General features: G+C 34.8%; 1 protein-coding gene and 1 long non-coding RNA gene across 2 annotated transcripts in view; one reads left to right on the top strand and one right to left on the bottom strand.

Annotated features, from left to right (window-relative positions):
* The window catches only part of FSTL5 (follistatin like 5), a 243,965-nt gene that overhangs the window by 34,037 nt on the left and 190,477 nt on the right, over nucleotides 1-19,451 (top strand). The gene's annotated exons all lie outside the window — the stretch shown is intronic.
* Nucleotides 1-19,451, bottom strand: part of LOC127059594 (uncharacterized) — an 876,248-nt gene that overhangs the window by 690,669 nt on the left and 166,128 nt on the right. The window lies entirely within an intron of this gene.

The raw sequence follows: 19,451 nt of genomic DNA, 5'->3' as shown, positions 1-19,451 counted from the left end.
CTGTTCACTTTGAAACCCATAAACATGACCGTTAAAAATTAGAAAAATCAAAGTATATTTTTTGGCTTTCAATGGAGTAATAGTTTTTGACTGACTTTTTGCTTAAAAGGTAGTCTGAATAGTAACTGGTATTTCTTCAAAGATAAAAATGTATTAGCTAAATCCTTGGTACTAAAAATATATTTTCTGCTTGTATTTTAATAAGAGATCTGTAATGAATATGTGGAATGACACTACCTATCATTTTTAGTAATAATTGTTTACAAAATTCGTGTTACCTCGATTCCAGTTTGCACATGCCACCATGTGCTGGTTTTGAAAGAGGGCCATATGTCTGACATGCAGATTGACATACAAATGTCTTAAAGGGATATCTAAATGCTTGATGTTCTCTTTTATAGTAGTTGTCTTTAAAAAAATGTGTTGGGTGTGTTTTAGTTGTGAATTTCAGGATGGAATTTTGACTGAGCTTTTCCAGTGTGGCATTACCACACTGAAGAGATTTGGCATAAATTATGAAGCGCATCAAAAATGCGTTTTGTACTTCTGTTGGTCACATCTCATGTGTTTTTAGAACCTCAGAAATCACTTTATTGCTGAAATGGTTGTAGCCTAATCAAAATGACATAAATTTTTGTATGAACCTATGAGCTAAAATTGGTAGAAATTCTACCTTTTTGGTAGGTTTATATTTTTTTCCTCTATAAGTAATAATTTTATTAATCTAAAATACAAGCAAAAAATGAGTACAAATGAAAATTTGTCCATTGCAGCAAAGACCTTGTAGTATAAGAAATGGAGAACCTCACAATTACATGCCAGGCAAGCAAACCTTGTTTTCCATTCCTTTCTTTATTTCTTTTCTTTAATAATTTATAAAGTTTAGAACAGTACTATGAAAATCCTGTTTAAAATAATTGAATAAAAGTCCTTAAATCCAAAAACCTTTGTGTTTGAAAGTTATAAAGAGAAGCTAGAAAACTTTTGCCTTTTTAAACAACGTTTTTAACAGTTGTGAAAAGTTAAAGTGCTTTAACAACTGACTAACAGACTAACAAAATAAATGCTTGAAAAGATATTCAAGTGAGGGAAATAATGCATTTGAATTTAATTATCATGACTTGGTTTTCTGAGCTTCTTGTTTGGAGATGTAAATTTTATATTGAATAAAATCATTTCAGCATTAAGGGAGTGGGAAATGCTTAAAGAGAAATCGTAACGTGTAGAAGCCACTTTTTGGATGCTGAATGACTGGTGAACTTACACCCCTATTGACACTGCTGAAAAAACAGTTTTGTGCTGTCTAATGCTTTTGACACGGTGTTGCGGTGTTAGACATCAAAAAGATACCAAATGACAAGGAAATACAATGTTTAATAGATGATACCAAGGTTACAGGATTGCATTCCTTAGGAGAGTTAAGGAAAAGTCATCTTCCTGTAAATGTGAAAGATGCTTACAGGGTAATATAATTTATGTTCCTCTGGAAGCTTTCTGAGGAAAACTTGTTTGCATATAGATTTTCAAGCATCTATACCAGGGTTAACCTGATGGTTTTATTTTTTGTATGTAAAGCTATACAGAAAGTATCTTCCTTTGCTTCAGCATTTCAAAAGCAAAAGCTAAGATCTAAATTGCTTCTTGGGGGAAGTTTTCAATGGGGCCCAATGGAATTTTTATCTGTACCACTCAGCTTTTAAAATCTCCATAACAGCACTGAGCAAATAGTGTGGTTTAGATCTGTTTTGTGTAACATAACTTTTCAAAGACTTCCAGAAAGGACCTAATAACAAAAGCTGTATTTTCCATGAGCTGTAATTGTGTCTGTGTGCAAATTACAGTACGTACTAGTAGCAGAGTATAATGAGCATCACAGATTAACGTGTATATCTTAAAAATAGAACTAGACTTATGAAAAGAAATCACTAAAAATTACAGTAGGACATCAAGTAGTCATTAAAATTATTTTTGTGTATGTGGAAAAATACTAGTGTCTTTTTCACTACAAGACTTGCTTGAGTGAAAAATCTTTCCAGTTTGGCTGGGCTTGAAATATTTTCATGTCTTTGATTTATGATGTCAAAATGTAGCAGCCAGTTTAGGAGCAGCAGTGAGAGACCAAAAATATTTGATAGAATAAAACATCAGTGAGATAGATAAGTGTCTGTAAAATTGTAAACCAGCCAAAGATAAGTAAAAATCTGATTAATATTATTGGAAAAGGTTAATTTTATGATTTTAATTAATTTTTTTTTAAATTTGGTTATATAGTCTAGCAATAAAATCATAAACTTGTGCCTATCAAAGGCTACAGCTCGAGGTTTTGAGTAGATTACTCAGCAAGACTTGGCCACCCCTACCCTGACCAACACAGGGCAGGAGTCACTTTCTGAAATTAAGATTATACTCTGATGTTTGTCATGTAAAGGTTAAAATGTCCTTCTAGGATGTGAGAGATCTAAGTTTGAGTCAGGTCCTACTGATTTCACTACTGAAGTTAGATCAGAACACAGCTAAACAAGGTGGGCAAGACTGTGAGACACAATTTGACCCTGTAGTTTAGCAGATACTTTTTTGTTTTAACTCAACCTTACATGTCTTATTTGCCAACAGGGTCTGATCAGAATTTTCTGTAAAGTCTGTGGAGTTGAGTTCGTGTAGCAGCTGCAAATATTTTGTGTTTTAGAAGCTGCCAGCCTGTACCTTTTAAAAAATACCTTGAAAGAGGTAAAACTACCTGCAAAAAACCCAAAAAAATCTTTCAGTCAGCAGAACAACTGAGCTTCCTTCATACATGTGAGCTGCCACAATTGATTTAAGTCCTCTAGTTTAATACACTCTTGGATGCTAACTCGTTTGGCCGATGTGGGAGATAGCAAATTGGAGTGTTCCACATAAATCTGTGTACTGAAGATTCCCTCATGTATGGATGATCTAGACATCTGTATTAGAATCTAGTCAAAGATGCAGAAATTAATATTAGCCCATGCAGTACTCTTCTGCTACTTCATGCTTCAAGGGTTCTACTAAACTTACAGACTTTCTGTGTCTTTATTTTTGGCACTAAATGACCAGACTTTACATTTTACATGAAGCATATCAAATCAGATTTTCATAGGGAACTCTCATATCTCTGAAAAAATGATATTTTGCTGCACAGACCTTGGCAGTACATCTTTAATGTCCTCCAGAGTTTTAATCAGAGTACTTCTGTACTTTTTTCTGTCATCTTTTCTTATTGAAATATATATATTTCTTTATGTATGGAATATAGGAAAGCACCCTGCTGACTTATGCACACAAGGTAGGTCACAAGTCATATTCTTCTGTACCTAACAAATATTTTAGTGTTTTGGTAGCAGAATTTTTGAACTAGAGAGCTAGCCCCACTATGAGATTACATTTGTAATCCTTGTTTGCATTAAAGGAGTCCAGAATTTTGTCTCAGAGGAAACCATTAAAGCATTTGTAAAGCACTAATCCGTTCAGGGATTTTCTATTGTTTATCTAGGGCAAGCCTACTGGGTGGCAATTCTATTTAATATTTCCTTATTTGGAGGAGACAATGTTAAGATACACAGAAAAAAAATGTATACATGATAGAAATTAATCATTAAATAATCAAACTAGCATGTATGAGCCCACATAGGGTCTAAAGCTGGTGTGGTCTCATGTTTATTATTCAGAAAATTTTACAAAATGCCAAAAAAAGCAATTTAGAAAATCTAGGTTTGAGGTTTGATCTTGAGGAAGACATCTCTAGTTACTTAAAATTGTCTTACTTGACTCAGCTGAACGTGGCTGAAATGTCTAATTACAATAGAAAATGCCTGTGCTATTGTTAAATATTTCTATTACAGCTTTAGATGCCTGTGAATGGTGCAAGTTATATTATTTGGCCACATTATTTACAATTTTGCCTGGGGGATCACTAGTTTCTGCTTGAGAGGAAAAAAAAAAGAATATTGGAAATTTAGGAACATGAACAGATATTCAAAAACTTAGGTAATCAAGGCTACATGCTTAAGGTATTAAATTTTCACTGAATCTAGTGCTCAATCTACAGGTGAATGTGCAAAGGAAGGTCTAGATTTATGCCAATAGGCAGGAAGATGATTGCATTCATATTGAGGTTGCCTAACATGACAAACAGCCTTCAACTTGAGGAAATGAATCTCATATTTGTTTATTTTTCATTTCTGTAGCAGGAATCTATTTCAATATTTCTGTTGTTCTTAATGTGGCACTCTCTGATAGAGAAGAGAGGCAATTTTTATGTGTCCCCAAATTATCTAAGCTTAAAATTGGAACTCTAGTGGAAGACAATATAACTCAGACTGATCAAAGTTCAAATTCTGATGTGAATTTCTCTGTTAACAATCAGACAACAAGCCTGTATCAGTCTCTCTCTTTCACAGTTTAGTTTTGTGTAGGAAGTGCATTTATATACACCAAAAAAAACCCCCAAAAACAATACAACTGTCAATTTCCTTAGGGGACACAGGCAAAGGAGGAAAGATTCAGAAAATTAAAGTTATTCTTGTAGATACAGTAATGATATTGACACAAAGCAGTGCCAAGAGTCTAACAACAAGGAACTTGTATTCTGAATATTTGCATTCTGTCTCAGGTGTTGTAAATATGGTTACATTTTAGCAATTTATCATTATATTCTTGACTTTAGGGAGACAGCTGTAAGAAATGAAAAACAATTATTTTCAGAATGTGTAACATATTTTGGTTTAGTGAATGCAGAGCATATGGGCACAATGAGGTGCATGCTCCTGTTGGCTTAACTCTGGCCTCATACCTTAGACAACCAAGTTTCTGAAGCATATCTGTAACATATATATATATAAAATACCTATTGGTATTCAAAGTTTTAGCAGTATGAAAAAAAGCAGGAAAAATTGAAGATATGAGAGCAGTGATTTTCTTTCCAAATCATGTTTTATATAATTTCCTATAGCTAAAATTGGACTGGATATTGTGCAAATAATAACAGTAACTTTCATTTAAATAGTTAATGTGTGTTTATATGGTACTAATCCCCTTTTTTTTTTTCTGGGAGCTGGTCACATTATCCACCAAAATAGGAAATGAGCTTTCTATGCCACATTTTCTAGTAAATAGGAATTTTAAGCTTTATCTGCTATGCTAGAAGTAATTTTCCTTTAATTCTCCATCTCTCTACACTGTCCATAGAAGAAAAAAATTTTTGAGAGGCATATGCCTTGAGTGTTGGTGCTGGGGTTTTTTAAAAAAGTGTTGCCCTTCTGCTTTTTTATTCTTCAGTTAAACATAGTGAAAATGTGAGTAAACTGATCCATGAAAAATGCGTATGCTTAAAACTATTTGAGGTAAAACCAAAAAAGAAGAAAAAAAAAAAACCCCATTTTCAATTATCTCCTTACTACAGAATAATATTGTAGGGTTTTTTTACAGTCCCTGAAACTTGAGAACTGGAGCGTCCTTAATTCATACTGGGATTTCTTTAGGTGAGTTTTCAACACAAGCATGCTCTTAGTATTTGTAGTTGGAGCATTTTAAATAAGAAATTGAAACCTAAGAAGGAAAACATTTTCATTTCCAAAATCCACTGAGCCTTTGTGTAGCAGAGGTCATTCCAAGGTGCCCTGCAGCAAAACTTTATGCTCATAATTAGGAGCAAAGGAGCTTCTACTCCTCAGTAACATGGCTACTGGGATGTTGATGGTGATTTACTTGGAGTGTTCAGTGCACTCATGCATCCCACAACTATGGGCAGCATTCTGAAAAGTCTGTCTGCTGCCAGATTTTCTAGCCTCTGAAAAAACCCAACAAAATTAAGAATGAAAGGAGAGAAAACAGAGCAACTGGCTTTTTTTTTCACATCACTGGAACAATATTTTAGCTGTGGTGTCTCTGTGTTCTGTGATTTACCCTGATAACTCTGGATTTGCTTCTGTGTCTGTACGTAAGTAGGGTGTTAATTCCCCTGGGATTATAGAGCAGAGATCCTCCCCTAAGCCTGGTTATGACAGCACCACAGAGAAAAAGGAACACTTTTAGCCCTGAGGAGAAATTGCAAAGATTGGAAGTGTTTTTTGTTGGTGTGCTGAAGAATCTGAAGATGGGATGAAGGAGATTTCAGGATAGCACATGACTTTTAGTGCAGCTTTCAGCAAATCTAAGCTATCTGCAATTTCAGGCTTCAAAATTTTGATGTCAGTGTTTAGAACATGAACTCTTCATTTTCTTCCACTGTCATATTAATGTATATAAAATGAACATTGACATAGAAGTCATCTGTGATTCAAGCACAATTTACAGACAAAAATCTATTTTAAGAGGATTGCATATTTAAGAGGATTGGATTTTTGTAGCTCTGACCTTCCTCATACTTGCAGTGTGCAAGTGTATAAATGTCTGTAAAATTAAAGAATTTATTTTTAATACGGAATTTTGGACTATTTAAAAGATGTTGCAGGTGATTAACATTGAGAAAAATGACAAGAAAATTTATGCACTACTGAATGCAGCTAACAATCAAATTGGCAAACAAATCCAGTGACAACGCTAGCTTGAACTCATCTTGCATTTTTAAGATGCTGACTGCCTTTGATGACTGCAGTGAAGCTGTTTAATAGCATCAGGAATGTGTTTACTTACAAGATGTTTTATAGACCTAGCACAAGGAGTTTAACTGCTGGATGAATTTTAGGTAGCATTAAAATTATTTTGAGTCGCTCTCACTCTAATAAATCTCTTGATGGTCATTTTACTTTGCTGTTGTTGTTGCAGGTTAAGTTGTTTTCTTATCCTTACTACCAGCTCTGTCCAAGGTAAATTAAATACTTCCTAGTCAATTCATCATTAACTATTTATTAGCTGCCATATTATTCCTTATATTTTTTTTTCTTCTTTGTAGTCTGGGTTATTTAGAAAAGTAAGCTTATAGAGTCTGAGTCATCTTTTCCTTTTTTTCTCCTGTCAGTCGCCTCATAATAATTTTTTAAGCATATTGATCAGGTTGAGTCAACTTGGAAACAGAAACTGTAGTTTTAGAAATATATTCTGCCATGTTTATCCTAGTTAACAACTTTGCAAAATTAACTACTTAATTAGAATCTCAAAGAGAGAAATGATGTTTTCAAGATGTGCTGCAAATAAGTTTTGTCAGGCTAATCTCTGTATAGATGCTGGCATGTCAGTTGGTTTCTCTGTTTGGTCTATTCACCATATACTGGGACTATTAGCTAGTAGCCTTTTATAGGAGACATGGATTTACTGTAAAATATGAGAAAATTTTGGGGCAAGAAACAGAAAAATGCAAAGGCAGTGCTGAGAGACAGAAGACAATGAGAATACAAGTTTCATTAGGCTGATGGCTCAAAGAGCAATCTACTCTTTTAATTCTTACTAGATATAGCTAATGATTGTAATTTCCTCAATAAGAAAGGTATATAAGTTCAAAAAAGACATGGAAGAAAGCAAGGTGGATCATAAAAAATTTCTGCAGAGAGAAGACCGAGTGTCTTCCACAGAGAACACCTCAGATGTGGTGTAGGGTACTCAGGATTTAAACAGAAAAGTGTCTGAGACATTGAATCTTAACCCTTATGCAAGAAGATATGTGGACCTTAACACTCATTTTGTTCATATATCTCAGGACTGAATCTTGTGGCCTTTGAACACCTGATTCAAATTAGTCCTTAACCAAAAGGGGGCAATATGTCTGTCTTTCCCCTTTGGCATGCACCTCTTCCTTGGAGCATGGGTGACCTGCATGGACAGTTTCCTGTTGATGCACAAAGTGGTGGGAATTGCTTTGTTTCCTTGTAGTGACCAGGAGAGTGCTTACTGTTTAGAGAAATAAGTTTGCATTAACGTGGCTTAATTCAGCATTCTAACTGCTTTATATTAAATGGAGCTTGGCTATATTAAATAAACTTTTTAGGAAGTCATGCCATGTAAGTTTGCATACAGTGCTTTTGTAATAGCACTATATTGTTTATGAAGCATCACTGTTATTCTGTGGCATTAATGTTGTTTATAGGAGTACTGCTATGTAGAAACAGCTCCAGTCCCATGGTATTTTGTGGGGAACAAAACTATTACAATTCCTTCTTAGTTTTACTAGAATTATCCTTGGGTGGGTGAGGATCTTTTGCACTTTTTAATAACTTTACCTCAGAAGAAATAGCAGGAGGCATTCAGAAGGTATAATTATATAAAGCTCTATATAAAGTAGAAATGGAAAAAAAAATGAAAGAAGTTCTAGGTTCTGTCTTTCAGGAGTAACAAGACAAAGTTCTGTTCTAAAGTGTTGCAAATGATGGTAGAAAAGAGAGATGTGCATGAGTATTAGTGCAGAATGAGTATCATTCATCATTTGCCTTTTCTGAAATTACACCAGGAAGAATTCTCATTTCACTGCATGAGGATGGAAGAGATGAGGTCTCTGAACAGATTAGAAGACTTCTGTACTCTGTTAGGTGCTGTCAGATTTTTATATAGTTAAATCTTAACTCTAGGTGGGTTAAGAAGCTTTATACTACTGAGTACCATCACTGTGAATAGTATTGATGAAAAGCAAGCTGTGAAGGGACTTTTTTACTTTACATTATGGCATTGCACTATATCAGAGACATATGGTGAAGACTTTCCCAAAATGGGGAAAATCGAAAGTATACTCAAGCTTGGACAAATTTTTGACTTAAGTTGATGGTCCTCTTCTGTTTCAGAAGTTAATCAAAATTTTATAGTGACAGTGAATTGAGACTACTCTGAATTGCAACTTGTTCAGAGCCAAGGGGCTTTTTACCCTCAGTAAATTTTATTGCCTTCAAGTATTTTAAATGTGAGCTGTTTTAGTAACCTGTGTCCTCAGCAAAAATTAGGCTACTGTCTATTACAGTCTCAACCACTTTACCTGGTCAATTTTTTCAGGTGAATATCTTCCCATGGAGAATTTTTTCCAAAAAATTTATATTTTCTAATAAAAATCTATGTTACATTACCTGATTCTTGCTAGAACAGTGATTCCAGTCAGCTTCATTCCATACGATCGTTATTCTCTCAAGAACCTTAGCATCAAAATGCTTACGACTGCATTTTAAACTCATCTGTGACCCTGAAGTGTACTGAATAGTAAAGAAAGCTACTGAGATGACTTTTGCTGTATTTTGTGATTTTATCACATGCAGGAAAACTTGCAGTGTGACTTTAAAATCTGAAGGTAAAGTTCTCTCTAGGAGAAGACTGTATTTTCCTTAACTGACCACCAGAATTGTTTATTCCTTAATAATTTAGTTAATTTCCTTTGATTTTTATAAAATACTTAACAAAAGCATAAAACAGCATAATGATTTTTTAAATGTTCTTTATCAGAATGCCTATGAAAACGAAGAGTTGATTTTTGGACAGAATTTGCTTATTCCTTCATGTTGCTGAGTGCAATATATATATTCATTACAGGTTCAATTTTAATTTTGTGGAATAACTTGTCATATGTTATGTAGACCTAATGCATAAGATTCCTGGCAGACAAAGCATGAGGACAACTGTAGTGCAGCAAAACATTTTTTTTGTGACAGGGTGACTTTCCCGAATGAAATATTTAGCTTTACTATTAAAGATGTGCTTGAGCCCTTTTAAGTAGCACATTTTATTCTTCCCCTCCTTTCTAGTTCCTTCTCTTTTTACATTAGTTACTTATGCTCTTTTTCCATATTGAGATATTGCTGATTTTATTAACAGTTACTCTAAAGTTGACCTCTTATTCATAGAATTGTTCATGGGATTACCATACCATGTATGGGGAACATAAAAGAAAAAAAAAGATTAACAATACCTTGTAGACAACTTACAACTCTTTTACTTTGTTTTTAACCTTTAGTTATTATTTATATTTAATCTTCAGGCATCTTGCTCACAAGGCAGCATAAAAAAAATGTTATGCAGAGTTGGGATTTACCTGATGAATATACCAACTAGTAAAATATGGTGAAATATGATATTTCCTCCCTTCTGATTTAAAGAAGAATCTATGAGTATTTGTCAAGTACTGTCAAAAAGAGGTTGACTTAATAATGAGAAGCAGACCCTAATGGGCACAAGAGTAATTTAGATATTACTGGAGGATTGGGTTTTTTTAAATGCTAAAATATCACTAATTTTTTTTTTTACTTTTGTTGCATTGCAAAGATACAGCAGCATTTGGTATCCAAACAAAAATGCTGGAATTCTGGGCTCAGTAATTGAACATGTGAAAAGATTTTAGATCTTCTCTGTAGCGACAGAAGCACTTTTTTCCGCTATAAGAATGGCTGACAGTCACAGCAATAAGGCAGATTTTTTTGAAGAATGAGAGGGAAATAAAATTTCCATTTTATTTTTTAGAAAGTATAGCAGTATTAGGAATAGTAATCAGAGAGTTCCAGAATAACATCTTACTTTTTCCATTACAGAGAAGAATGCAGATGTCCTTTGCTCTTCATGCTTCCCTGTTTAAGGACAAGCTATGTGTATTATATTAAAACATTCTTGAAAAATATCTGTCAATAACAGCTCTTTTCACCTCATATGCTTTCCTTTGTTTTCTCTTCTTCAGAATTACATGCATTGCTATGGATTTTGTACTCAGAACACAGTTCATGTCAGTATTTCATAAATTTAGTTGTGTAATAGCTTGGAATTAACAGTTAATTAAACAGATATGTATACTAACATAGTGGTATAGAGTTATATTCCTGATGATAGATGTTATCAAACCTATTCATAAAAAGCATTTTTTCAGTTTAGCCTCAGATTTTATTGATGTTTATCCTTAAAAGACTGTGTCAGCACCAGCATTAAAGTAGATCTAGTTTTTAATGCTATTTGAGTTCATTTTATGAGACATTATATAAGATGAATTATGCATTATTTTATGCATACTTGCAATGGTGTATTTTAGAGTTTAGATTTCTTTTTATTTTATTTTATTTCATAGTTTTATTTAACACTTGAATTGTCATGGCCTTGGGATGTTCTACTGTTTTTGACTTCAGCTTAGGGTCTATAGACCTTCTATTTTCTTCCTATTTCTTCACAGGCCTGTAACAGCTTCTCTGCTTTGTTTTTACATCTGTTCTTCAGGGAAGCTACTTTTTCAACAAGATTGTTTCAGAATAGTTCAACAATAGTATCATAAAAATAAACAGTGAGTTGGTTAGATGACTATTGTCTAATATTGCTCTTATGCTAGGGGGAATTATAGTCTTTTTGCATATTCCAGTCCCAATCACTAGTGTTTCTTTTAAGAACTACCATGCTTGAGGGAATTCATCTTGCTTACAAAATTTCATGATCTCAAGAAACAATTGCCAAATCCCTTAAGATTACCTTTTTTTTTTTTTTTTTTTCCCTTAGTGTAGGAATTCAGGCTATTCAAGGCCCAGAATTTACACCTGACTGAATGAGTGCCAAATTGGATTTTCATGGAATATGTTAGGAAAACTATGTAAAATAAGGCTCTAGTGGAGAAGCAGTAATGAAAACACACATCCTTGCTTTACTTTACATTGGTAAATTTATTTATTTATTTTTTTAGGCACTGAAGAGGAAAACCCTGTTGCTCAATACAAGGCCTCTGGGTTTTATTTTGTTTTGAAAACTGCTTACCTTATTTAGCTTTCTCATTTTCTTAGAGAAATCAGAAGTTGAACTATTTTCTGCATGATCGCTGAATGCTTAAATCAAGTCCACACAGAACCCTTGAGTAACACAAACCAAAGTGGGGAGTTCAGTTGAAGTCTAGAACAGATAAATGTTTGAAATAAAAGCAGGTTAAAATATGAATGGTTGATGTTTTGGTCTTCAATTATTTCCCCTTTCTTATGTTTAAGTTATTGGCAAAGAAATCTGTATCTTATGCATAGAGGGATATTCTTACCATTGGAAAACATTTCTAATATCTTGGTATTGAAAACAAGTCATGGAGGACATTCAGATTATTACCACATTTGAAATCATAGCACAGACACATCCTTTTTCCAAATGCTTTGAGTGAGTCAACTAAACAAATGAAACGTGAGGATTTCGGGTTTTTATTTTTCTAGCTATGTTCTGTGTATTTCCTTAGATGCAAAGTTAGGAACCAAAATCACAAGCTTAAGATTTTTTATTAATTTTTTTCCTGTCACTGTGTCGTTCATCAAATGTAAGTTCATGACTGGAGAACTGGCTTCCCATGGCTTGGACAGGTATATTCTTCACTGGGTAATAAACTGTCTGGATGGCCAGGCCTGGAGAGTGATGGTGAATGGAGTTGCATCCAGTTGGTGGGTTGGTCACTGGTGGGATTCCCCAGAGCTCAGTATTTGGCCCAGACCTGTTTAGTATCTTTATTGATGATCTGGATGAGAGCACTGAGTGCACCCTCAGCCAGTTTGTAGGTGACACCAGGGTGGGTGGGAGTGTTGATCTGCTGGAGGTCAAGAAGGCTCTACAGAGGCCAAGACTTAAAAAGGCACAAGGTCCTGTGCTTGTGTCGCAACAGCCCCGTGTAGTGCTACAGCCTTGTGGCAGAATGGCTGTAAAAATGCCCAGCAGAAAAGGACCTGGAGGTGCTGGTTGACCAGCTAAACCTGAGCCAGTGTCTGCCCAGGTGGCCAGAGAAGGCCAGTGGCATCTTGGCTCGTATCAAGAATAGAGTGGCCAGCAGGACCAGAGCAGTGATCATCCCCCCAGACTCAGAACTGGTGAGGGCAAACCTCAAATCTTGTGTTTAGTTTTGAGCCCTTTGCTACAAGAAACACTTTGAGGTTCTGCAGTGTGTCCAGAAAAGGGCAATGAAGCACAAGTCTGATGAGAATTGGCTGAGAGAGATGGGGTTGTTTAGCCTGGAGAAAAGGAAGTTCAGAGGGGACCTTATCGCTCTCTACAACTGCCTGAAAGAATGTTGCAAGTGGGGATTGGTTTCTTCCAAGTAAAAAGCAATAGGAAAAGAGGAAAAGGCTTCAAGTTGCATTGATGTATGTGCATGTTAGTTTGGATATTAGGAAAAATTACTTCACTGAAAGAGCAGTCATTAGAACAAGCTGTCCAGCAAAGTGGTAAGAGTCCCCATACCTGACAGTGCTCAACAAACATAGATGTGGCACTGGAGGATGTGGTTTATTGTTGAAGATGGCACTGCGGGGTTAACAGTTGGCCTCAATGATCCTAAAAGCCTTTTCTAACCTTAATGATTCAATGGTTCTATGGAAAATTGATTTTTAAAAGAATTACACTGCCTGCTTTTTCTAAGCTGGTGATTATCCCTCTAGAAGTCTAAACTGGACTGAAGATTCTTCCTCCTTCTCACATATTGGAATAAAGAAAATAAACTGAAGTTAGCCAGAGTTTTCTTAAATATGAATTCAGATGTGAGAATAGGAGTATGGCTGTTGCTGTTGCTTCTAGTAGATTCTAAAACTGAAAATTGGGAAAAGAAGTAATACTTTATTCATCCGCTGTTTCTTATGGTGTGTATTGTCTTTGGAGATGTCTGTTGGATATTGCTTTGAGATTGCACATTATTTTAAAATAAAAGGCACTAAATAATCCCTGAGAAATTTTCAAGAAAGAGGTATCGTTTTTATTAATGCACAATATTAATAGATAATAATCTTAGAAAAATTATTTAGTAAACACTTTTTGTCTGTAGTTTTGTTGTACATTTATTCAGTATGATGGCATGACTTTTCAGTTTTACAGTACTCAAGCAAATGCCAAAATAAAATGGCAAATAGTCCACTTAGAGGGGGATAAAAAGGAACTGAAACAAACCAAGTAAAACCCAGGCCTTGAAAGTCTAAAGAATTTAGTCATTAGCACTTGGAATGCTTTCTGTGTTAGCTGCAGGAATTTCACGGTACTGGTACTGACACAACTTCAGATGGTGCATTTAACACTTTGCTAAATCATTTGCACATTTTTATCTGTTTCAGCTGGCATCACTGCCTTGGAAATCTTCAGTTTCTCTTTTATCATAGCACACAGGTATCAAGTTAGAGGAAAATGTGCCTGGTTCTGAAAAAACAGTTTGACTTGACTGTAATGCAGAATCCTCGGAACTTTTTTTCTTGCTGAGTTAATTTGTTGTGCTCTTGTGAGCAGAATATTACTGTCGAGACTTCTGCCTATTCAAAAAAGTTCTTCAAGAAGGGAAATGTGGGAAGGAAGGTAATATAATTCTTGTGGGGATGAGAAGAGGAAGATAGAAATTCAGTACCTGCACATTGTCAAGCGTACATGCCCAGACAAAATCACTCCAATAAAGTTGTGTTTGAAAAATAATAGGGCATATATACTGATAAATATTGTTTAAACTGCCTATTAAATTCAGGAGGAAAATTAAAAATAGCCATAAAGGAAATACATAGTATTTTTTCAAGGTACTGGGCTTTCCACCTCCTTTTCAAAAAAGATGCAAGAGCTCCAGAAAGCTCTACAAAAACATTATTAATAATTTTTCTGTTTTCTTGTAATTGTATTGCAAACAGAATTCAGTGAAATTCGTTTAGAAATACATGTGTAGCAATGCTGTTAAAATGTCTTTTAGCTTTAGTTGAACATTAAAAAAGTGGTCCAGGTTAAATTCTGTATGTACTAAAGAATAGGTTTAAAGACTCAACAAGAAGTTTATCTTAGGCAGTATGACTGGAAGTACACTAATGCTTAAATTCTTCAGAAATAGCTGTTAATAGATTAAACTGCTTTAAAAGTCATTCTTATTCCTACTTGTACCTTTTTTCCCCTAGACTGTAATACTGTGCTTGTTCATGTGCATACAAAATGAAATTAAGACAGTAAAATATGTTCTGCCATGATTTAAAATGGATTATATGAATGTTACCTTAGTGTTGAAAAGAAAATCATACAGTTATAATTCAGTCATGCTTGTGCATAAGGATAAATTTATAGTGTCAAGAGGTGAGTGTTTTATGGCAAACAAAGCCAGTTATGCAGGTCATTCCAGCAACTTGCACCTAATGAGTCAATTCACACAGATCTCATATAGGTTTGTTTGACAGTTTCCAAAATACTGTGAAGGCAGCATTTAAGAATAGAGGAAAATCTATTGTGGATTATAATTTCAGTCATTCAACTAAACTGTTTATGAGTAAAACAATTGTAAAAATTTAGTTACAAAGGCATTGCTACTTTCAAAAAATTTGTGATTAAATATTTATTTCTGCTTCAATTAATAATTTAGGGTTGCCAAGCATAAGCAGGCTTTGGTGAACTGAAATGACTTTCAATCCAGTTAAATAAATAAAAAAATATAGTCACTAAAAATAGTTATTCCCATGGCAAAGTTTATTTCTCTAGTTATAAAGAGTAAATTTACATCTGCGTATCTAATGTTGTGAATTTCTTGAAATTACCTGAGAAAGTATGATGTGCAGCAAACTCTTTAGCTTTATTAATGGGTGTGAAAGTTAGTCTTACTTTTAGAAACTCCATATACAACAAGTATTACAACAGGATTTTCTTTTTCATTCATTTGAAATATTTCTGCACTTCAGTAGCCAAACCACTGAAACAACAGACAGGGCTTGGTAGCTTTGGTGGCCAGAGGTTTCAGTTTAACACTGGCATTTTCTGGTAGGAAGAAATGTGACGGGTGAACCAGGTGTGTGGAAGTTATGCATCACTAAAAATATTCTTGTAGACAGCACTCCATTGAAAAGAAGTTTAAAATTATCTTTTATTTTTTTGTACAATTAGTTCTGTAGCTTGTATTTCTTAAATGCTTAATAAGGATTATCTATTACTATAGCCCTAGATTGATTCTTATGTAGAATGCTGGTGGTTTTCATCAAATTCTAATATTATCTTTGAAAAAAGTTGTATTTTTTTCAATATTTAGAAGGACAATTTGTCACTAGACAGAAGTTATATCCACTAATACAAAAAACATGACTGTTGAAATATCTGACTAGAATTTTTCTTTCTGTTGAAAGCTAAATGCTTTCTCATTCGTAAATATATATATATATGGTTTTCTCAAAAGATTGATTTTCCATGAAGTAGGAGATAGGACTGATTTTATTTTGACTTCAGTTTGCTTTTACATATTTATTAGAAGAGAGTAATCGATTTGATAACAAACTATTTCCATAAAGACCACTGGATATAAAATTGAAACTGTGTTACTCAGGTTTAGCAGGAAAACTATACTTTATTCTCTTTTTTTCCCTAGGAATTATATATCACAGAAAATATCTTTAGTCTAAGCACAGAAAAATTTTTCAGTAGTCACATTGCTTGACTGAATGACCTCACTTGGGCATTATTTTCTGTGAAAGTAGTCACTTATATATTTATTTGAGTGGACATTTCTGGTTTTTCAGGTATTTTTAGAAAGACTTACATGGGTGTAGAAATAATTTTAAATGGATTGTTCGGGTAGACTATTCCTGTATGTCAAGATATAGATTTTCGATACTTTACTTTTTTTTTTTTTTTATATTTTTCATAGTGCAATATTCTCTTCTTAAAGAGGTCTGGAAAAGCATTTTGCATTTTTGTGTTAATACCACCTAGATTTCAATGTGACTTTTCATATTTTTAGATATTTTGGGTTAATTCTCTAACATCTTCAGGAAAAAACCCACAACTTTGCTGGATATATGGAGCAGATAGGATCAGTCCTGCTTTAAAAAAAAAAAAAAAACCAAAAAAACCCCTCATGTCTACACAGTGCATCGGACTCTGCATCACATTTAGCTTACTTAAAATGGCAAAATTAAGTCAGGAAAGTTCAAGCATAATTAAGATTATTTTCTTTTAGCAAAGTCAAGAGGGAAATATTATTTATAGAAACATTTTTAAAACTCCCTATTATCTCTAAAATATTTACCTTTTGTAGGTTGGGTATTTTTGGGACTTATAGTTTTTTTTTGGTCTGTTGGTGTTTTGTTTTGTTTTCCTTTTGGAATTCCACTCATGGGTCATGGGTGTCCAAGTTTGTTAGCTAAGTGTCTCTGAGAGCTATACTCATAGATACAATAGTGTAGTGTTTTGCTGTTCTTTCTGAAGGGCTTGTAAAGATTGTATCTCACCTTAATAATCTTTAACTTTCCTGTGTTCATGTTTCATGCATGTAAAGAAGATGGAAGTTATTAGTATCTTACTGCTTTTGTAGAATAAATTGAATGAGAAATTCCATATAACAAAAATATCGTGATATTCTTCTAAATATATTTTTTTCTAAGACGTGCCACTGATTAACAGCTTGGATTACAGTGCACGCACCCACATGCCCTTTGCTGGATTACTAATGCCTGGAAAATCTTTCAAAGCTCCAACAGTGTTCCTGTACTGGGTCTTTCTGTCATGGAAGCAGCCCACATAATACTCTCATTGGTGACCACAACAGTGCTGAGTTTGACACTGGGCATTCTTGAATTAACATAAAGGCCTTTTCTATTCCCACTCTGCCCCTCTGGAAGCAGGAAGCTGGGAGAAGACATGGCTGGTGGAGCTGGCCCAGACTGCCAAAGGGGCATTTCACTCCATAAAACATCTTGCTCGGTGATAACAGCTGGGCAAATGGAGGAGGATGGGCTGGGGGGGAGAAATACTGGTGGTTAAGACATGGCCCTGTCACTTCATCTTTTCCTAAAGATGGCTGGGCATCTGCCTGCCAGTGGAAATTAATGAATTAATTCCTTATTGAATTCCTTCTGTATTCCTGTGAGAGTGAGCAAGCCATCGGGTGGGCAGTACATGCTATACAACAGGGCCAACCCACCACAATTCCTTATTAACAACTGGGAAAAAATGGACCGTGTAAAATTTATTAGGAGCAAATGTTTCATATCAGTAAAACTGAAAATACTTGACATTTCTTTTTTAGCTTTCCTTGAACAGCAATGATGCTGCACTCTAACCATATGGTTTAAATGCTGCTCAACGTGTGTGCTACTTTTTCAAGTACAGGTCCCTGGGGAAAGCAGTAGAAAGACATCACAGATTTATCTGTAAGAAGGGCTTTGAAGTTAAAAACTCCAACAAAACAGTGTTGTTTCAATGTCTAACACAGGAATAGAATAATATCTGGATTATGGTATGCTAGTTTTTAACATGGATAATTGAATTACCTATTTCATGACAACTACTTGATCAGGGATGAGTTAAATTTTCTCTTTGTAATGTTGTTTCATACAGAAACATATTTTATCCCAGGGAAAGCCATATATAGCTATCAAGAAAACAACAGTTTTTTATTATACTATTAGCTCAAAATGGACAAATGTGTTCTTCATGTGAAAAGTTTGCCAAAGAGAAGCAGTTAATATTATTGTGTGATAGGGGAGTTAAACCTTGCTTCTTGAAACCAAATCCTAACAGCCTTCTGAATTTTAACTAAGTAAAAGGAGAATTCTAGTCAATAATTTACTCAAACTTTTGATTGTTTTGATCATTGTTGATAAAACTAATAACTTTGGCCTTAGAATAACAACAACAACAACAAAAAAAGGGTTGTTTTGTCTGACTGAGAACTAAGCTAGCCCTTTGTGATATTCATAAAGCCTTATTTCAAATAAGCATTAAAATGTGTGAAAGGTTGTTCAGACTATGACCTTTTCAAAACTGCTGTGGCTATGATGCACATTTCCTGCTCTTCCTGACACTGGGTGATGTGTTTGGCAGAACAGGGGATTGCCTGCTGTGCTGCAATTGAAAAGCAATCAACCATTTGAATAAGGGTCCATGTATCTGTGATGAGGCAAACGTGTAATTTGTTTCCTGCTTTGTGTTAAAGAAACTCTTTTTGCCACTGGTTTGATGTTAAATGAATTATAAACATTTTTCAAAATAAAGATAATATGTGAGAAAGACCAACACAGCTAATGCTAATCAGAGCTAAGGATTTAATTGAAAGTAATGAATTGCTGGCTGGAAACTGCTCAAAGACATCAGTCTATATTTACACTTGGAGCCAGCAGTGCTCTTAATCCAAATCTATTCAGCTGTCTGTGTCAGACCTGAGTGCATTTTCCATTCCCCTCGTGTAAGGCAAGTAGCATGTCTGGAGCCCACAGACCATTTTATATATTTGATGGTCACTGGTCAAAGGTAAGGAGGGTGATTAATGAAGGAGATTTTTACAAGGTTCAACATTGTGCCCAAGAATCACCTCCTAGCAGTGAGAGAGAATTGGGCAGCTCCTTCTTGGTTCCCCTGAGCATGAGGGCTGTGCTTGCCAGGAGAGTAATGTCACCTGAGGGAGCTGGCAGGTGAGGTGGCACACAGGACCTTGCTGGGTGGGCACAGGGCCAGAGCACTGCTCAGCTCCACTGGGATGGTGAAATTGAATTAGGTACAGGCAGAAATCTGAGCAGGCACCTCACTGGAGGAAAGGCTTTGTGGTGGAGTTGTCACAGGCATTTGCTCTGATATCAAACTGGTGTTTCACAGCCCTGTTAATGAGC

The sequence above is a fragment of the Serinus canaria genome, chromosome 4 (genome assembly GCF_022539315.1).
Source record: "Serinus canaria isolate serCan28SL12 chromosome 4, serCan2020, whole genome shotgun sequence".
Taxonomy (NCBI): Eukaryota; Metazoa; Chordata; class Aves; order Passeriformes; family Fringillidae; genus Serinus; species Serinus canaria.
Note: the sequence above shows the minus strand (reverse complement) of the source record. Positions and strands in the feature narration are given on the sequence as shown.